Source organism: Sorex fumeus, unplaced genomic scaffold (assembly GCF_029834395.1).
Source record: "Sorex fumeus unplaced genomic scaffold, SorFum_2.1 ptg000024l, whole genome shotgun sequence".
Classification (NCBI taxonomy): domain Eukaryota; kingdom Metazoa; phylum Chordata; class Mammalia; order Eulipotyphla; family Soricidae; genus Sorex; species Sorex fumeus.
In genome coordinates, this window is record NW_026606081.1 from 38,849,344 (window position 1) to 38,871,866 (window position 22,523).

The 22,523-nt window shown below is 35.8% G+C and overlaps 1 protein-coding gene and 1 pseudogene across 3 annotated transcripts in view; one reads left to right on the forward strand and one right to left on the reverse strand.

Moving 5' to 3' along the window:
* GALNTL6 (polypeptide N-acetylgalactosaminyltransferase like 6) overlaps positions 1 to 22,523 on the forward strand; it is a 1,198,528-nt gene that overhangs the window by 93,947 nt on the left and 1,082,058 nt on the right. The gene's annotated exons all lie outside the window — the stretch shown is intronic.
* On the reverse strand, positions 12,342 to 12,463 carry LOC130023884 (uncharacterized; annotated as a pseudogene).

A 22,523-nucleotide genomic window follows, 5' to 3' on the forward strand; every position in this document is an offset into this window, starting at 1 on the left:
GACAGAGAAGAACAAGAGGAAAAGAACAGGGCAGGGAGTTAGGCAGTTTTTTTAAAGGATTTTGGCTGAGAGACTATCTGTCACCTTCAAAGCATGACACTCAAATACACCATTACCTTTCAGCAGTCAGCTTCTGAGTGGATGGTAAGGTCAGTAAAGGATTACAGCTCAAGATTTTTAAGGCACAGGTTCCAGGAAGATTTTATGTCACTTATTCTATAGCATAGAGATAGCCTTGCTGAAGATTATTTGGTAAATGTAGTTTCAGGTTTGTACTCTTAAAATTAACAAAATTGTTTGAGTAGCAGATAATGTTGCCTCTGTCATTTAGGTGTTGAAGATTATTTTCCTAGGCAACATGTATAATATCAATCCTGAATTGCAAATGTATATGAAAAGTTAAGGGTAGTTTATAATATAGAAATAGAATTGGTCATAATCAGAGAGATGAATTATAAGAAACTTGCAGATAAATTTGCTTGCTACATCAAATATGGAAGATCATGTACAAATGCTTTGGTTCTCACTAACCTGGTTCTTTTCCGACTAAGAGGGTTGCAGTTGCTTTCAAGTACTACTTAGTACTACAAAACTCTTAGCGTATTTGTCACCTTTTCAATGTCAGTTGTTTTATTCAAGTAAATTCTTTATCAGAATTCACCATTGAGATTGTAATGGTCTGTTAATCTGGTATTTCACTATGTTTGCTGATCTAAAGGGGCAGAGGAGCTATAGCTGTGACTTCTCTTGGGGACTTAGGTGTGCTGGCTATGGTACTATTAGGGAAATATTTTTTAAAAAATGAAACGCAGTGGTTTGATTTGTGGAAAATAAAGTGTTTCAGAGATAGAATATTCTCCTAAAAATTACATTTATTATATTTCTTCTCAGAATGTTTATTGTTATTCAATTAAAATGTTTCCATGGGGATGGTTTGTGACAAAGCAGCTTCTATTCATGAGTTGATTTGATTTATATAATACTGAATAGCTTTATATAATACTGTTTGGCTCTAAGTTTAGTTATATATATGTGTGTGTATGTGTATGTGTATGTACACATGTTTATTCATATATGTGTATGTTCATTTACCATATATATAGATACATAACTTTCAGACATGCACTTGTGTCAATGCTAATGGGAATTATCTTACCACATTCACAAATGAATGGTAGTAAGATTTTTTAATATGAAATGTATTTAAAATTGTAAAAGTGTACAAATTGGTTATTTTTATGCAGGCATTCCTTCAGAATATTCTATAAGTTAGTTTGTACTTGTAATTATGCTAATTTAGGAAAAATAAAATGTAGCCTTTACATCATTTACAGAAATTTGATAATATTTCAAATTCATTTGATTCTTCAGTATAAATATGCCAAGATAATACTTTTAAGATTGCAACAAATTGTCTAAGATATTGTTATATTGATCAGTTGGCATCAAATTCCAATTGAGAATTACATAGGGTCAGAATAACTTGGGCTTTAATTCATAAGACCATCAAATGTTCCTATTCATCTCAGTTCCTGGGGTCTTCCTGGGTCTTCCTGATGTGGAAAATCTTTCTACAATTATTAAATAAAATAAATGTTCCAAAAATGATGACCATATAACTACATGAAGAATTATTTACTTTTGAATACAAAAAACTTGATAAATTGACTTACTAGAATATCATTATTGTATCTAAAAAATTATTTTCTTGAAAGCAGATTTTCCCAGAAAAGAAATAATAGAACATGTTGTCCCATCTATGTACAATATGAATATTTGATACTTTGCTTAACTTTATTCTTATACCAATTCAGATTATGTTTGATGTATATTTCACCAAAAGTAGGATAAAGAGCTTTATTATGAACCCTTAAATGATGGTTTTGGGACTGGAAATATGATGCTTAGGAATAATGGCATGTTTTTATGATATGAGACTGTGAGCTTGATTCTTCCTGACTTCATATTTCATGAAACACTTTTTAGTATAAGGGGCTATTTCTTGACCAGTGTATTGAGAAACTCCATGTTGCCTGAGGATTCTAAAGTAATTTGAGTCCTGAGAATATGTCTGAGTGTTGAGGTAGTTTGTATTCCGAAAAGCCAGGAATGTTATAATCTTCAGGGGTATTTAGTGTGCAGGAATCATGTTATCTTTATGTCAATAATTCTCCTAATGGTTAAGTTCAAAAGGTGGTCTAAACACTAAATTAAAAATAGGGCTGGAAAGACTAAAGATCTTGTTATAACCATTTTATTATAGTCATCCAAGGATATTGGGAGAGATAGAAATAAGGTATCCCAAATTCACATTGCCAAAAGAGACATGGGCAAATGTGAAAGAACTAAGAAGCAGCTTCCCAGAAGAGATTCACTTAAATTGAGCAGGATCACACATTAACATCTGGAAGACCTGAAATAAATCTTCCACTCCTCTGCAATATCCTTGAATAAAAGGCCTTCAAAGACTGAAATTTTGTGTTAATGAAATAAAATTTAAAATTTCACACAAAAATTTTCTTTCAAGTCAATAGATAATAATTACAAATTTACAGTGATGGAGGAACTGTGTTGATGGTTCAAGTAGTTTATGAAGTTAACTTGAAAACAAAAACTGCAACATCTCTAAATTATAAGTAGTACATAAGTTATCTGCACATCAGAGCCTGGCAAGCTCCCTGTGACGTAATCGATATGTCAAAAACAATAACAACTCTCACAATTGAGACTTACTGGTGCCCACTGGAGCAAATTAATGAACAATGGGAGGACAGTGCTACAGTGCTATATTAGTTATCCGTAACTGCATGATGCTTAGTTAAGACAAGAAGCTCATGGAATAACTCTATAAATGCTCTCACTCCTATGTAAGTAAACCAAAATCTAAATCTATAAGTGGCATAAATGTTTGAAACTATAACCTAAGCACAAGTCACCACAAACACAAAAATTCGAATTTTTCAAATGTTATAGACATTTTAAACCATTGCTCATAAGATAATTGCCTTCCTTTGATTCTGTTAATTCTCTGCCTTTCTCTCTCCTCGCATCCATGGGCAGAGCTTCCCTAACCATTCCAGGCCCTGTTCTGGTTTATTATAATATATTTTAGATCAGATAAATGCTATTTTTATCAGTAACATCACCACGTAAATCAACACTGTGAATGAAGCCCACAGCTACATCTGCATGCACAATTGTGTTATTACCCTGTTTCTCTAGCTTGGGTCTCTGGAAATTTCACAGACCTTATCTGCCTGTGTGACATTATAGTCTCTCATCAAAGGCTCATTTGGGGAAAGACCCACATGCAAGTGTTCTCGAGTTGTAGAACATTTTTTCCCTATTTATCGTAGACTGAGGGTTGACCTTGTCATCAACCCAAGTTTCCCATCATGGACAGTCCCATTCCCATGGTAGGGAGGAAGACCCTGAGGATCAGGGTAGATCTGAGAGAGTAAGTGTTATCAGGTGTAATTGGGGATTGCTTTTCAGTTTTTTTAAAGATGTTATATTTCAAGAGAACAGCTAAGTAATGTTTAGTTTTCTGAAAGAGGGCAGCTGACAAATAACTTTGGAGATTTGTGTTGGACAACATTTCAAACTCAATACTTAAAACCCAACTAGAATTTTTGTCAAGTGGGTTACTCCAGCATGCTTTCTTCTATGTCATGGCAACTATGTCTTTAAGGCTATGTCTTTAAGACTGAATTGAGATAAGGCACATCTACCTGAAAGCAAGTACGTTGTGTAAAAAAAAAATATCAAAACTGAAAGATAATCCATCAACTACAATGTTCCATTAACTACTGCTAAACCACATGTCATACTAACCAATAGATTGAGGATTACAGAAAGGCTTAAACAGCAGTTTAGGGGAGTCCTGGAGATCACCTCTGTGCATTGTGTCTTAGATTTTGGAAAACTACATGACATTTATTTAAGCTTAAAATGTATTAAGGAAGGTTCCCTGGAAGAAATTAAAGATATGTGTCAGCTGGAGAAATAATTCAGTGTTTAAGATTATTGCTTTGTATGTGGCCAACTACACTTCATACCAGGCATGATGCTTCTTGCACAGTGTCAGGAGGGATCCCTGAGCACAGAGCTATGAGTACTGCTGAATATGACCCAAAACCAAAAAAGAGAAAGAGGATGAAATGAAACATATATGAATGAAACTCAACAAATTAATAATGATAATATCTGCTTTAAGAATAAAGAAATAAGGGAGGGTTTGAGTTGGTGATGGGGATTATACCTAACTGGGATCAGAGCTTTTGTCTCTGCAGTCAGGGATCATTCCTGGCTGGTGATAGGATGCCATGGACAGTACCAGGGAGGGCTGTATGCAAGACAAGTGCCGTAAAGGCTGTACTTTGACTGTGTTGCCAAGAGAGAGTATTTCTAAATGGACTGATACTGAAACAAAAGTACTGATGTCCAGCAGTGTCTCCCTGCCGTGTGAGAATAGCTCAGCAGAAGGCTCAGCTAAAGATCGGGTTGGAGCCCAGGATGCTGGTGCAAGAGTTGGAAACATTAAAGAATTTGACTTGGGGGCAGGGCATTTTCCTGTACAATTTTCTGTAAAGTTTCTTTATAGACTGAATCTAGCCTCTCAAAACACAACAAATAATTCACTTATCAAAACCAGAGTCTGATGGTTCTGTGCTTCTCTCAGAAATAATGGCTTGAATTAGACTGACTAAGTTAGTGGAAGTAGAGGAAGAGGAAACATGGGTAAGTCTTTAGTGAACATTAATAACAAGACCAAGTGGAATGGCTCATTAGATTTAGAATTTTGGGGAAATGGAACATTTAAGATTTCCTTTCAGTGGGTTGAATGAAACAGATAGTCTTAAATTATAGGAACATTTGGTTCTGACTTTGGTGTTTTTTTTATTATGCCAATTTAACTATCACTTTATTTAAGGATTATCTCCTCTGTTTAAGATTGTGGAAATTTTCCTTTCAGCAACTTAGAGACATGAATTTAAAAAACTAATTAGAGAAGAAACACCTTGATTATCTTCACTTTGTATAGTTATTTAAAATTTGATCGACTTTGACATAAAGATACATATTTCCTATAGATCTATGATCATAACAATTAGATGAACACAGTATAAAGTTATTTTTGATGTAACTCTTATATAATTGACTTTCAGAGCTTATATAAAGATGATTTCTTTTAACATTTTATTTTTAAAAATTTTAAAGGTTCTGGAACTTCACAAAGCTATCACTTATACATATGTGCCCATAACTAAAATTAAACAGATGTTAACATTCTACTTTACTGCATATCTTTCTTTTATTTAAGTAAATAAGACATAATAGTCTTAATATCCTTGTTTGTTTCTTGCTCCCTGGGGTTTATTTTTGCAGTAAAAATGTTACAACAAATGCCAAATTTTAAACTTATTTCAGTAATGAAATTAGCTATAATAAAGATTAATTCTGTGATTTAAAATATAAATTATATGTGTACTTACTAATTTTATAATGTGATGTTTTCAAATAACATTGTATTAGTACATATTTTTAAAATTTCATCATAATATTATATTACAAATTAGAATATAGTTTTACCCGTGTTCACATTTATTTATTATTTGCTTGAGCAGGCCCAGTAATGTCTCCATTTTGAGACTTGTTGTTACTGCATTTGGCATATTGAATACATCATGGGTAGCTTGTCAGGCTTTGCCATGTGGGCGAGATACTCTCATTAGCTTGCCGGGCTCTCCAAGAGAGGTGGAGGAATCGAACCTGGCTTGACCAGGCTGGCTGCATGCAAGGCAATGCCCTACCTCTGTGCTATCGCTCCTGCCCATTTATTATTTGAAGAAAATAAAATTATTTCTAATATTTTCCAATACATTTAGTGCATGTCTCATTTATACACATATTAGAATTGTGGATTACACTCCTAGTTATGTAATTTCTAGGCTATAGAATATTCATATCTTTAACTTTGCTGGAATTCATAACACTTTACCTAAGACTCATGAATATAAATGAATTCCTATATCTCACATCTTCTCCAATGCTTGTTATTATAAGAATTAGAAAAGTTTTACAATCTTATGAATGTGAAATGGCATTCCGTTATTGTTTTAATTTATTTTTGCATAATCACTCATGAAATGGAACATATTTTGATTTATCTGTATACTCTGATTTCTTACTCAGTGACTCTCAGATTTGTATCCTTTACCTTTATTTTTGTTGAGAGTTATATTTCTTCCAGGCATGCTATAGTGATTTTTATTTTCTGGCTACTAACCATTTGCTGATTACAGTTTTACACATACTTGTATGCTTTTTCCTCAACTTGTGCATGGTGCTTTTTAACCCTTAAGACTTGCTTTCATGAATATGGAATCTGTTGCCCCTTTTTCTCTGAATATTGAATTTTCAGCAATGTGGTGTTTTTACTCCTTGCATATTAAATATTACTATTGTTCATGGTTTCCTTCGTTGATTTTGGCAATGCTTTTTGCATTTTTAAAATGAAACAATTTTCTAAGTTTTAAGGGTAACATCTGTGAATTTAAGTTGGAAAGTGGATTTGTAGAGAAGTCACCACCATTTAAAAATTAAGTTTATGAATATATTTCAAAATTTGTATGTTATTAATGTCTCTATATTTCTGAGATATGTTAATATACCATAGGATACATAATATTATATGTAATTACTCTCATACCTGCATGTTCTTCACTAGTTCAACTCCTCAGAAGTGTTCTTATTTTTCTTCATACTTCACTGCACTCAGTATTTTAGTGTATTCAGATAAGTTATTTCTTTGTTCTATCATTATGCTTCCCTTGCAGATTTTTAAGACTTTTACCCAAGGGAGAGGTAAATTATCTGGTCATCCTTAGTTCCCCAAATGCATTATTTCTTGATATACAATCCAGTCCTCACCGGGGCTCCTTGGAGGAGGGTGGGTTGAGGTTCCGTTCCCACCCAGAGCAGAGCCCTAGCAGCTGAAGACCTCCGGTTCCAGCCATGCTTAAGACCACTTTCCACACAATCGGACGAGCCTCACACATGAAGGAACTGGCAGAGGAACCCAGGTGTGTGGGACCCAGGGCATAGATCTCCAAGCCTGCTCAGCTTTGGACTGGGGCCTCCTCCACCCAGACCCCCCATCTTCCAGTATGTAGGCTTTACTCCCACCAACTGCCCCCTGTGCTGTGTAATCCCATCAACGGCCAAGACCCAGAGACTATAAAACCCTGCTCCCGGAAGCACGCTGCTGCAAATGCAGCCGTGGACATCTTATTATCTAGTTTTTAATCTGGAGAACCTGGCAAGCTACCAAAAGTATCCTGTCCACACAGTAGAGTCTGTCAAACTCCCCGTGGCATATTCAATATGCCAAAAACCAATAACAATAATGGGTCTCATTCTCCTGGCCTGAAAGAGCCTCAAATGTGGCACTTTTTAAAATCTCAGGACTAGGGCCCTGCTCGAGGCAATCCATGAACAACAGGATGACAGTGATACAATCCAGTTTACTAATGGTTCTGAGCTTTCGCTCAAATCATTTTATCTCATTGGAATATCCTTCACTATTATTATTCCACTGCAGTTACTCAGATACTTTCAGTCTTTATAAAACTAACTTATTTTTTCACATCTCTTCTATGAAATCATCTCTGTCTTCTCTATCTTCAAAACGATACTACCACCTGAGGAAGTAAAAGGACTGACATGCCTTTTCCCAAATACCAGCAAGATTCCTAACAGTTTCCTTTGTCAGTTATTACTCAGATTACCTAATGACTCTGTGTATAATGCACTCTGTTCTCAAATGTTACTCACTGAAGGAAATCAGCAGCATCTAAGAGGTGAGAGTGATAGTTTTATTAGAGTAGCGAAAGGGAACTTTGATCTAAAACTCTTTTAAAAAATAATCAGTATATGATTATTCACTGCAATTTCAGAATTTAGTCTTTATTTATACCGATTTAGTTTTCATTGTTCATTTTCTTAGATAGGGCTAATACATTACTGAGACTAACACCTATCCTCACACACTTATGTTTAAGGTCCCTAAATCTAAGCCTGTGATTCTCTCAGGAGAGACATGTGCCTCGCTTTAGCTTTTAGTCTTTATTCCTCCTGTTCTTTCTACAAAACAGCAGGCAATATTTCTCTTCTTACATTATTACGGGCTGGAGGGATAGCACAGCGGGTAGGGCGTTCGCCTTACAAGCGGCCAACATGGCCGACCAGAGTTCGATTCCTCCGCCCCTCTCGGAGAGCCCGGCAAGCTACCGAGAGTATTCGATATGCCAGACACAGTAACAACAAAGTCTCCAATGGAGACGTTACTGGGCCCGCTCGAGCAAATCGACGATCAACGGGAGGGCCTTTACCTTTACCTTTACCTTACATTATTACATTCTTGAGTTGGTTTAATATGATAGACACAGACGATGTGAATTTAAATATCGTCTTGTGATTTTACTTTGTTTCGCTTACCTATAAATAAGTTATACCACACACATAAGTGGGTTGGTATATTCCCACAATGAAATAGAAATATAAAAATCACTTTAATATGAAAAATGAATTATTAATGTATTTTTCATGTTGGTCTGTATTCTCAAGAAAAGTATAACACAGTCACATGGCTTTTATTCCTTTCTTTTGGTTTTGGGGCCACAACTGGGTGTGCTCAGGGATTACTCCTGACTCTGTGCTCACTGGTGCTCATGGATTATTCATTGCAAACTCCGGACCATATGGGGTGCCAAGTATTAAAATTTGATCAACCGACTAGAAGTAAAGCACCTTGCTGGCTGTACTACTGCTCTGGCTCCTCTAGTTTCAATTTCTGGCATTTATAAATAATTGTATAGCTTTGACATATAGTATACATGAGTTGGATCCTTTCTACTCCAATATGAAGAATGTGAAGTACATAAACAATTGTAGTGTCCACTGTCCTGTCGCACTGTCCTACCGTTGTTCATCAGTTTGTTCAAGCAGGCACCAGTAATGTCTCCATTGTGAGACTTGTTGTTAACTGTTTTTGGCATACCGGATGTGCCACGGGGAGCTTGCCATGCTCTGCCTTGCAGATGGGATACTCTCGGTAGCTTGCCAGGCTCTCCGAGAGGGGTGGAGGAATCGAACCCGGTCGGCCGCGTGCAACCAAGTGTCCTACCTGCTGTGCTATCGGTCCAGCTCTTATCAAATAAGCAATTAGATGCAAAATTGTTTCATCACATTATCAATTAGATGCAAAAATTTCACCCAATACCATTCTTTGATTTGGTCAAGAAAAAAGTTTTTTTTCTGATTGCATGTCAATATTTTAGTGGCAACAAATCATCTGTTTACTTCTGTGTTCACTGTAAAAGTCTCTTGAGATGTGTCTTTCAGAATGGTCTAGTAGCTCTTATTTCTTTCCCCAGCAAAGCCATTTTGCCTGAATTGAGAGTAGATTGTGCTTATAAAAAAATTTCTTTGATCCTTCCTGCAGGTGGCCATTCAGCTGCTCATTGCCTCTTAACAGTGGCAGGATACCCTGTGAGTTTTCTTTGTTATAATAGATCTATCCTCATGGTATTACTGATCATCTTTAATTGTATTCAAGCAGAAAGTTACTCTTCTAGGATGTGCTTGTTGATTGTCCTACTCTTGGTTTACTGATAACTGGATTTATGGTAAGCTTATAAGTATCTCATCTTGAAATCACTAACTGATCTCACAACACAGATTTGAAAAATATTTAAAAATCTCCATCTATGAACGACTGGAATTTCAAATATATAGATGAGTATAAGAATAAGAATTGCATAGATTGGGGGCTGGAGCAATAGCACAGCAGGTAGGGCATTTGCCTTGAACGCGGCCTACCCAGGTTCGATTCCCAGCATCACATATGGTCCCTCAATCACCGCCAGGAGTGATTCCTGAGTGCATGAACCAGGAGGAACTCCTGTGCATCTCTGGGTGTGACGCAAAAAAAGGAAAAAAAAAGGATTCCATAGATTAAACTCAATTTGACAAAAGTTAGAGATACTTTGTTTAAAAGTCCTCGACTTAGAATCATACCTGAACATTGTAATGTCATACAAAAAGAAGAAAGAAAGTTTACTTTATCCATTGTTGGTTATCTTTCTTACTGTGTACAACATTTTGTACAATATAAGAAGAGTATGTATACAGAGAGCTGGAGGAAGAGAACAAGATTAAGGCACTTGCCTTAATCTGTATGAGTGTGGTTCTATCCCAGGTACTACATGCCTTATGAATGATCACCAGGGAGTGCCAGGTAAAAGCTGGTCCCACAGACCCCAAGAACCTCACAATGAAGTGAGGAATATTTGGTCAAGATTTTCTGAAAAGAGTCTCCAAAGCATCAGTTGGAACTACCCTCCTGCCATCCTTGTTGAAAAGTGTGCTATTGGCGATGAAGGTATAAGAGTTTTCAGCGATTAAAACCAAACTTTTCATTTCCTATTTGTATGTTGTTATTAAAATTCACACAATTTAATTTTAGAAAAACCTTATTATGTCTTTATAAGAAATAATAACTGACTTTTTAAAAAAAAGTATGTTTGTTATAGGGTGTCTTATATCTCTTCAGAATTATTTTTTGTTTTGCTTATAAAAGTAAATGTCAGACTTAATTTTTATCAAGTAAATTTGTTACAGAAGTACACATAACATAGAACTTATTTATGAAGTTTAATTCAGTGTAATTCTTTAATTGTGTAGGGCTTTATATAGTATTTAGAAAAAATATAACAATATGTGTGAACACATAATTGCATTCCCATAAAATAAATAGTTTATATAAATATTAATGTAATACCTTGTATGACATTTATGTTGAGTTCACTCTCTTTTCAGGAGAGGGCTTTGGGCCAAACCCACTGGTATTCAGGGCTTTCTTCTAGTTCTCTGCTCAGGGATCACTCATGGTGGTACTTCTGCTCAGGGTAGTGTATGGGATATTAGGGATTGAATTTGGACCAGCCACCCACAAGACAAGCACCTTATTTGCTTTACTAGTATGCCAGTCTCTATGTTCCGTTCTTTCAAGACACTACTATTATGTCAAGGATACCGCAAAAATTTTGAAGTCTTTACATATTAAATTACAAGTCCAATGCGCTATCCGTTGCGCCACAGAGTGATAGCACAGCGGTAGGGCGTTTGCCTTGCACGCAGCCAACATGGCCGACGCGAGTTTGATTCCTCCGCCCCTCTCGGAGAGCCCGGCAAGCTACCGAGAGTATCTTGCCCGCACGGCAGAGCCTGGCAAGCCACCCATGTTGTATTCGATATGCCAAACACAGTAACAACAAAATCTCCAAAGGAGATGTTACTGGGCCCGCTCGAGCAAATCGATGAACAACGGGAGGGCCTTTACTTTACTTACATATTAAGTTGCAGCATAGAACATGATTCATTCTGTAGTCAACAGCCAAAAAGAGAGAGTGAGATAGAGAGGGAGAGGAGAGTGCACGTGAGAGAGGAGAGAGAGACAGAGACACAGACAAAGAGAGAGAGAGAGGGGGGGGAGAGACATAACTGACTGTGTTCATTATCACTTGTGAACAGCTGTGCAGGAAAGGGCCTGCTGGGTGCCTCTTGGAGTCTGAAGTCATCCAAAGGCAGGTTGGAAGCAGCTGGTGCCTAAGGTGTCTTGTCTACACAGCAGGGGTCTTTGCATAGCTCTTCAAGATATTCACAGAAAGAGGAAATAGTGCCAGAGTTCTTGGCACTTTCATAGGTTCGTTTCCTTAGTATATGTTACTTTACAGGTGAGTCAGAGAAACAAGAAAAATATAAGTGATGAGATTTTGAAGGGCAGAATTGAATGGTATTTATTTCTGTATTTAGAATAGTAAGAAACCTCGTTGCACTCATGCCTTCATTTTATCAGTAAAGACAAAGATGTTCAGAGTCTATGAATAAGTTATAACAGATATACTGCTACTTAACCAGAGAGTTTGCTAATTAACCAGAAGTTTTTGAATTTGTGTCTGATTTCTAGTGTCCATATTTTGTTATTATTGTTTTTGAGCAGTTATCAAGAGTTATTTCTGTCTTTTTTGCTCAGAAGTGAGTTCTGCCTGTGCTTGGGGGATCATATGATATGCGACTTACCTCCTTTAGTGTGAATTTGTCCCCTATGTACTCTAATTTTATTACTATTTATTAATACAAACCTTTGTATACTATTTTAATACATACAATTTAAGTAACTTAGAAAGGCAATACTATTTAAAACATTTAATTTATGAATCCTAAAATGCATTTTTATCAAACATTTTATTATTTGTTTTCTCTTTTTATCCCATCAGGGGTGTAGAACCTCCAAATTCACTTTGAGGGGCACTTCCCCGCCCTCTAAAAGTGATGAAATCTGCCTGGTGTCAGCACCCTAATTAAGCTCATTATTCGTTTTAATGAGATAAAATACTTACCTTATTTTCTGTTATTTCTACTGAGTTAAACAGTACAAACTGAAATTTAGTTGTGTCTAAAAATAGAAGTTGGTTGTAATCAAATTAATTATTCTCAGCTGATTCAGGCATTAGCTGAGTGTGTAAAACATGTCGATCACTATTCTAGATATACCTTCATTAGAGGTTGGGATGACTTTATTTTATACACAATTTTACAAAACAACACAATTTGTTTTCTAGAATTTCTTACTAGTACACTTAATAAATTACAATTATTGAAAATAAAGTGCAAAGTTTACCTTGATTTTTTTATAATTATTTTGTAGCCGTAAACATTCCTTAGGGATATTCAATAGAGGCCTGATGATTAATAAACATCATATTTTAAAACTTTCCCATATTAGTGTTTCTGATTTTTGTTTTTGTTTTTGTTTTAACTTTTTGGGTCACACCCAGTGATGCTCAGGGGTCACTCCGGGTTCTGCACTCAGGAATTACTCCTGGCGGTGCTCAGGTGGACTCTCTAGGATGCTGAGGATCAAACCTGAGTACGGCCATGTGCAAGGCAAATACCCTCCCCAATGTCCTATCACTCCGGCCCCCATAATTATGTTTCTTTAAAGGAAATTCTTTCTTTTGTTCCTTTCTTTTTTTTGGTGCCTCGGGTAAAACTCACAATCTTATGCACGTAAGATACATGCTCTACTGAGCTCTAGCCCCGATCTCTAGAGAAGTGAATTTTAGAGGTGATTTTCATTCTAGAGTAGATATATAATTGCATTTTAAAGTTTTATTTACATATTCATGACTTTTTGAAATTTATTGGCATAAAAAGACTAGGATTTTTTTTTTCTTTTTTGGGTCACACTCGGCGATGCATACAGGTTACTCTTGGCTCTTCACTCAGGAATTACTCCTGGCAGTGCTCAGGGGACCATATGGGATGCTGGGAATCGAACCCGGCTCAGCTGCATGCGAAGCAAATTCCCTACCCTCTGTGCTATCACTCCAGCCCCAAGACTAAGATGCTTGATCAAGAGATATGACTTATAATGTCTTAAGTATACATGGTGATGAAAAATTAGATGAAAATAAGAATAAACATTTGCTTTGTAACCTGAAATATCATTGAGATGTTGAAAATACAGTAAATATTTCTAATATATTAAGAAAATATTGTTAATGAATACACACAAAATATTGAGACAAATTATATTATCTTTTAGAAAAATCCAGAGAGGCTTTGAGTAAAAGTCCCTTCTTTAAATTTCTCACTAATAAAACTATTAGTTTAAAAGTAATAGAGAAAATACTCTGATACCAGTTTCTGTTGATTAAAACAGTTGAGCAAAACTGATATCCACAGTTTCTGTTGATACGAATTTCTTTGAGTAACATTCTTTCGTTCAGAGACTGAGGAGATATTACAGAGTTTATGGTGATTGCCCAACATGCAGACCACCCTGGTAAGATATCTGACACTGCATGTGGTCCCCTAAGTACTGCCAGAAGTGATCCCTGAGCACAGAGCCAGAAATAACCTGTGATCACTGCTGGTGTGGCCTCAAAATAAAATTAAAGGTATCATTCAGGTTGGTTGAAATTATGTTATTTGAAGACAAGTCCCAAGTTACTTCATAACCCTGAAAGATTCTAAAGATCTTGGTGCGTTCAAAAACTTAGTTTGAAACACAGTGACTTTTGAAAGGTTACATATCTTAATTAAACAAGATTTATCTCCAGATTTCCATTGGTGGATGGAGCCAATACTGCCAAGTCTTATAACAGTAAGGAAAAGGATGATGACAGAGGAAACCAAAGGAATGGTGCGGACAGACTGCTTTTGTCAATAAAATGAGTCTTTTCAAAACAAGGTGGAGGTGTGGGGAGTCAGAACAGAGAAGGGACCATGATGATGATGATAATTGGAATTTGTCATGCTGGTCAAGCACTGAGAGCTGAAAGGAAGTAAAAGGATATACTTGATAACCTTTCAGTACTAATATTATGAATCATAATGTCCCAAAACATAATGTCCCAAAAGAGAGAGAATGAAAGAAAGAGAGAATAAGAGAGAGGGGCGTTGCCATAAAGGCAAGCTGTGGTGTGGTGGCAGGAGGGACATTGGTTTGTTGGTGAGAAATGTACACTGGTGGAGGGACAAGTGTTGGAACACTGTATGACTGAAACCCAGTCATACACAACTTTGTAACTGTATCTCACTGTGGTTATAATAAAAAAAAACTTTAAAAAATACTGTAATTAATAGACTGAATGGTGAGGCACACTGATTCCTTACTTTGATATTTGCCTCATGTATTAATAATTTGGAGAAAACCATATATATTGAGTTTTAAATAAAAATTCTATAGGAATTCTAGCCTAACATTTGCTAGCTGAGGGTGTGGGGTATGTCTCAGATTGTATGTAAGGGTTTCATCGTCAGCAAAGTGTGGCTCTTAAGTTCTGCCGAATGTGACACCACCACAATAAAAATTTCTAGGCAGGTTTAAGATAAGTACAGGTGTACCAATTTTGCTTTGTTATTGTTTTGGTTAAGTGAATTGTGAAATTTCTAAAAAAAATTGTTTTTGCTAAGAGCTAATTATGCGTCAAATAAAATGTCTATGCCAAATGTTGGTTGTATGTCTCGTATGTCAAAGAGTAAATGAAGTGATGGTAATAATATAAAAATGTTTTTTATTTCATGGTTAATTTTAAGAAAGTGTTCTGTTGATAACCTCCTTTTCTTCCATAAAAATTCAAACAAAATCACTTAGGAGCCATTGATTCAAATAGTAGTTCCTTAGATGGTTATGGAGCTATTTTGATAAACAAGGTGACGCATGTACTGATATGGCTTATGTATTTGCATAATCAAATGCATCTTTTCCTTAAAAACCTGTCATTTAGCTGAAGTTTGAAGACAAGCCAAATACAATATAAATAGACCAAGCGTGTATAAAAACCTGTTCAGTACTTGGAAAAGGTATAGAACATCTGTTCAAAATTGAAAGGATTGGTCCTTTGACTTTATTGATGGTGTCCCGTAATATTAAGGGTGTTTTCTTTATTTGGCTCAGTAGTTGATCAGTTTTCCTTCTTTGGTTATATATTTAAATATTGCAAAAACTGTATGAATTTGACTTCATGAAGGAAAACTTCATTGTAAGGGATGCAGATCCTTTTCTTTTATGCCAAAAGAAAGCGTATGTGTGTTTTTGTCTGTGTTTATGTTTTAATTCAAATCAATTGGCTCAAGAAATGGTTTTTAGGTATAGTTATAAATAACTATATGAAAAATTAATTTATAGCTGAAAGATAAAAATACTACCCTCCCATAATTGGGTTGTCATCACATGAACTTGTTGGAACAACAGAACAATTGTATAAAAATGACAAAATAGTTTAGACTTTATCCTTATGATTAAAAAATGACATGCCAAAACAGGTCATATTTATATTGATGCCACCACAAAAATGATTTTTGGTGATTTTGACCATTTTGCACTTGAGAACAAGCCCTGTTTCAGACAGTAATAATTTAAAAATAATGCTGAACCTTTAATTTGCTAATACTGTCAAGGAAAATTATACAAGTGACCACTGAAACTTCATCACTAAGTAGATATTATTTAGGGTCTAGCAACAAGGCTCTTGATCTATCAGTTACATAAAGATCACACTTCACGGTGGAAATACCCACAAGACTAGGAAACAGGAAATGTTTGGAGTCTGAGTTGTGGAATGAAATTTTTCCGTCACAGGTCCTCATATATCTTTATTTTGTTCACCATCATGTTACGCCATTGAAGGGAAAAAATAAAGGCCAGGAAAAACTGAGTGAAATAGCATTATTCACTCTCATAGTTTTGTTGCACATCTTTTTGTTGAAAATGCCAAGTTTCTTTCCAAGAAACTTTCAGTGACTTTGGTGAGGACTCACCATACATTAGACCCTACATTATCTCTCTGGCCTCAGTATAATAATTCTTAATAATACCAGATTTTTTATCTCAGAACTTATTTTCTAATTAGCAATCATAAAGTAAGGATTTCCTTACTCAATGAAGCTATCTACGTATTTCTTAAAATTAACAGATCTTCAATATTAAGGATATGGGTTTATTGCTTGTTTTAAACTCGGGCATCACTCCTGCTTAGGATTGAATATTGGTCATCTACATGTAAGGTAAGCCCCTTACCCACTATGCTACCTCTCCAGCCCCTAAAATAGATAAATTTTCCTCAGTTATTTGACAGAGGTCTTCAATTATCTGGCTTTTTCTCACTTTTGTGCCATATGCCTTGTATCTACAAACTCATTTGTTATTTGCTGAACAAAAGATACATTTTACACTGAATCTTCCAAGCTCACCCAAAATTTGAGTGATGATCTTAGTTTTGTGTTTTATTTGCCTGTTTAATTGCTACAGGCCAGCAATGACTAGTGAAGGCTGAGACTTTAGAAACATATATTTTCTTAGAAACATATTTTTTTCTTTCCAATGGCTTTCCATACATTCCTTGGTGTCCAGTCCAAAAAAAAAAGTTGAGCTGAAATATCTATTCATGAAACTATTGTATATTATGGTTTCAGAAGAAGTCTAGAAAGCACCAGTCATATTTTTATATGACAGAGATGGTAAAGATATTAGTTTGGAGTACACAGTAGAAATCTCAGCATAGGTGTGAATTGAAAGCAATATTGAATAAATACAACCTGCCCATTGCATTATAACTTAATTTCAAAAGTGAGAACTGGATTTTTGACAAAGCTGGAGATAAAATAAATTTTCTTAGATCCATTGCCTAGATTCAAGACTTGGGTAATTGAAATGAGATGTTTAGCATAAAAATTATTAATGCAGATCACAGAGGAATTTCTTATTTGGGAAATCTCATGCTATCTTCCTTTGTAATGAATGTGGAAGGAAAAAATGAAATTCATAATAACTTTGAAAATCCCTGGCTTATAGAGATATAGACTTCAGATTAGCAAATAAATTGTGAATTTATAGCATTTTCAATCAAGGTTTCATATCTCTCTGTTCATAAAGAAATCTCTCTCTTTATAAAGGCAAACAAGTTTTCCCATAGAAAGCTGCAATTTCACAGTAGCATTGGCAGAAATTCTTAATTCGACCTTGACTTCAGTTCCCCAGTTGCAAGTCCTAATAAATTGCAAAAATATATACTAAATAAAAAGAATTCTAGTCAAATTTAATAACATTAATTCATCCATAAGCAGTGAGCATTTTCCTTTGCCTACAGTCAGGGAACTAGATATTTAGAGCTAAAAGGATTAAAAATACATTCAGTCCCCACTCTAATTTCACTTGAACAAAAGACATTCCTGGGTAGCTGGAATATTTCCTAGATTCTATAAAATGACTCATAAAATAAGTATGTATACAGAATAATTTAGTGCTATATTGACATAATTATTTTTTCTTGCACTGAAGTTTTTGCCAAGTGCTAATGAATACATTGACTTTTTAGATGAGCTGTTAATAATTTTATCTTTGATAACTAAGAGATTGTTCCAATAGAAAATTTAGCTGATATTGTTATATGTTTAAAGAATATCATTTTGACTTTTCTTACTTTGCTTTGTTTTCTAGTAATTTTTTTAATCCATACTGATTTTGATTGTTTATATGTTTAGAAAATTTTGAGATTACTACTTAGTAATCCTGTGATTTGTACACAGAGTATTTGTTAAATCTTATTCATGTGTTAAAATTTTCTATCTTTGATGCAGAACATTATACAAACTTAAATATTGAGATGAAAAACTCATAAAAATATAAAATAATAAAATGGTATTATTTTTGAAGATCTTAGCTAAATCTAAGCTAGAGGGCACAGCCAAGATAGAATAGAAAATATGCAACGATCAAGTTTGGAAAAAACATATGTATGTGTGTTGGATTAGCATTGTTTATCTCTAAACGGTCTCAGATAAGTCATTTTATTGCCTAGAATACTGTTTCTTTTTTCTGTGTAATAAAGCTCACTTCATCTACCTAATATATTTTTAGTGAAAATTGATTAAAAATTTGTATTAAAAGAAAAGTGCTATTCTTCAGCATGTTCAATATAATTAGATAAACATGTCTAACATTTACAAGACACCTAGAGAAAATAATAATATTGAATTGTCCCCAGGAAAGGCAAAATTAAAGGACTAACATTAAAACATTAAAAGCACATTAAACCACTGTCAATCAAAGAGAAGGTTGGTATTTAGAGAGGATAGAAAAAAGCATTGTTGCTTTAAGAAATTATCCGTCTAGGGCTCAGAGATGGCCCCACGGGCTGCATTCATTCCTGCTTGCAGAAGCCTTTGCTCTGAGTCTCAGTATCACCACTGGATGTGGTTTTCCTGGTGGCCCCCAACTCCTTCAGGACTTGGTGACACTGGCAGAGTATCCCTGAGAATGGCTTTGTCTCTGAGAATTGAAAGATGAATATGAATAAGAACTATCAACACTCAAGTAGAATAGATCCTCAGAGTCCTTAAGAGATTTTCAAACATACAGCCTAAGGAATCAAAATTGTTAGAGACTCATGACAGCAGAAAATGAAAACCTTACAAAATACTGCATCTAGAATCAGTATTATTCATCGAGTCACTTCAGGATGAATTGAAATTCACCTTTGCTTCTTTACAATTAGGGAGTTCGTATTTATATGGAAAGCAGGAGAACAGTGGGAATCTGTGGTGACTTGCTGTGGATGGTTGAGTGCAAGTGGGATGTGAGTATGAAGGAAGTCAGGCTTCTTGGCTGAGGAGGCCATGGCGCAACTCTTGGCTATACAGCTGTTGGATGTTCTTTTACTACTCATAAGATGGGCTCTTCATCCTGTATTTAAATGCAACATCTATGATTTTAGGAAACCATTAATCTTGACATCAAGCAATTTTCCCCCTTGAAATGTGAGGTGCTTTTCATTTTTCAGGATTATAAGAGAAAAGCATCCTTTGGTATTTGTGACAGAAGGAGGTGCCATTAAAGCCAGAGAGCCTTTATCTGCACATTTTGGGAGTGAATTCCAACTACAAAGTAACCACAGTTATAGTCTTCCTGGGTCCTGTGAGAAAACTCTTGATTCGATGGACCCTTCAGATTGTCAGTCTACTTCCATCTACTTCTGTTGTCATTTGGCAGATTTTTGCACTTTGAGAAAAGAAGCAATGACAGCAGTCTCCCTTTCTACTTTTACGACTGTTCACTCTCCAGGAAGAATTCATTGATATTTTGACTTTACACTGACAAAGATCCCCACCCACCTATACTTTAAGACCACTCTAAGTAAAAACCCACAAAGTGATGTGTATAAGTTTACGTGACGTGGCAGTTACACACTTTTGCATGGGCTTCAGTCAATATTTAAAAGGTGTCGTTAAATTGAGAAAGGGGAGGAAAGACAGACACCTTTTGAATAAATAAGACATCTAAATATAGGCTTAAGCTTACACATTACCCAATATATATGTTCTATATAATTATAGTTATAAATAACTCAGACACACAAAACTGTTCAGGCAATATTTAAATCCTTTCATGTCATTTTGGTTCTCAGTTTATGTGAAAGCAATTTTAACATGCATATAGTGGCATCCTGTAAATTTTAAAATAACTTGTACATAAAGAGAGGGACACATTATGGGATGTGTAGTGTTTGCACAATTGAAAACTCAGTGACACAAACTTTATCATGGATTATATGCCTTGTAGGTATATTTTTCCCTTAAATAATTTGTATTCTACTTTGATTTTAAATTTGTATGATAGGTTTTATTTGAATTTTTATTAAAATAAAAGTTAGTGGCTTGCTTCTAATTTCACTCCTAAGTATAATAAAAAGTTTATCACAGTATAATAAATTAGTATCCTGATGATGGAATATTATTTCCAAGATACGGAGAATTCAGACTGCATATAAATTTTATATATACCTGCTATTGGAGACACCGATGAAGTTTTCTGCTTTGGAGCTGTCACAGACCCTGTGCTCCAGATGGCATATAGGATCTCATCCACTGAAAATAGCTAAATAGGTATAGGTCTGCTTTGAGATGTCTATTTGCGAATCTGTACATTTGACCTTGAATCCTTTCAGAATTCTTATCACGATCATGATCATCCTGTTGTTCATCGATCACCTCGAGCAGGCCCCAGTAACATCTCCTTCGTCCTAGCCCTGAGATTTTAAAAAGTGCCATATTCAAGGCTCTTTCAGGGTTAGGAGAATGAGACTCATCATTGTTACTGGTATTTGGCATATTGGGTACGCCACGGGGAGTTTGCCAGACCCTGCCATGTGGGCAGGTAACATTCGGTAGCCTGCCAGGTTGTCCAAAGTAAGAATGTTCATAAAGAACATTAAAATTCAGAAACAACAGAAATCATATCAGAATAAATCATATACATGATCTGTCATCCCCAATGTCCAGTCTCTCTTTCTACCTGTGTATGATGTTCTAAGTCCTGCCCCTTTTTTGGTTTTATTTTATTTTATTTTTTTTTGGACCACACCCAGGATGCTCGGGGCTTACTCCTGGTTCTTCACTCAGGATGCAGTTAGGAATCAGTCCTAGAGAGCTTGGGAGACCATAGGGGTGACAGGCATGAAACCAGGTACTATCCCAAGTTTCTCTCCACTGTATTGTCACTCTACGCCCAATCCTATCCATTTATCCCACCATGCTTGATACCACCATGTCTCTCCAATGTATGATGACATGCTCTTGTACCAATACTGTTTTCTCTTCCATATCTGCATTACTGATCTGGAGTCTGCAGCCAGAACCCTGTCATCCAGAACTCCTTGGAGCTCGCTGATCTGTGTTCTATCTCTGGGTTTCTCTAAGACTATCTCCCAGCAGTCCCTTGTCTGCTAGACTTGCCTTCGTCTCCAGCTGAACCACATGTGCATGGGTGGCATCACTGCTGTCTTGCCCTCTGGGCATAGAGGAGGAGGCAAAGAGAGAACTTGGCTGACCAGAGCTTTCTCTTATCTTCCTCTACCTACATCACTCCCAGCCATTCTGTTACCTGATACCTTTTTGTGAGGCAAGTTTTTTGTTTATTTGTTTGTTTATTTGTTTCTGCGGGAGGGACCACAACCAGCAGCACAGGGGGCTTAATCCTTGCTCTGTGACAGGAAACACTCCTCGTAAGCTCAGGGGACCATATGGGGTACGGGGATCAACCTAGGTAGACCCTGTAGAAGGTAAGTGCCCTACCTGCTGTACTATCATCCTGGTCCCTGTGGTCAATATTTTAAGAGACCAATTAAATTGGCAATCTTCCCACCAAATCCCACTGTTTCATTTATGTCGGGGGAGGAGCAGAAATACAGTTAAATTGCTCTGGTAGAACAAACTCTTAAGGAACCAAATCTCATGTAATCAAGGCTTCTTTTTCCATGACAGGGAGACTGGAGTCATTTTCACAATTTTCCATTTTTCACAGTAGTGCTATAGTACTACTGTGTTATTTTAATTTTTAAATCATAAATGAGTTTTACTTTGTATGTGATGGCATTCTTAATGTTAATATAGCAGTGTAGCAGAGCTAGATATTCAATATATTTATTTCATAGTACCACCAGGAGGAGGGCATTGGGCTGTACTCACAGTGCTCAGGGGCAGTTCCTGGCTCTGTTCTCAGGATTCACTCATGAAAGAATTTGAGAACTGCATGTGGTACCTGAATCAAAATGGGGCCAGCACATGCAAAGCAACTGCCTTATCCTCTGTACTAAGACTCTAGATTTTTAAATAGTTCTTTTGGCACTTTCTGATAAACAGGTCTAAATTGATTTATTTCAAGCAAAATGTGCAGTCTTAATGTAGACATAGTAGATGAACTAACACAATTATTTTCCTTCACAATACAAAATCCTTTTGAAAATCCTTGAACATCTCTTTTCCTGTTTTGATCTGAATTTACTGTTGTTCTTGTTCGCTGGCTTTTCTGTTCCTTCTGCTTCCTCAGAAGAATTAATCTGTATGCTGAAAAACAAAGATTACCACTTAGGAATCCATACTTAAATTTCAAGTCC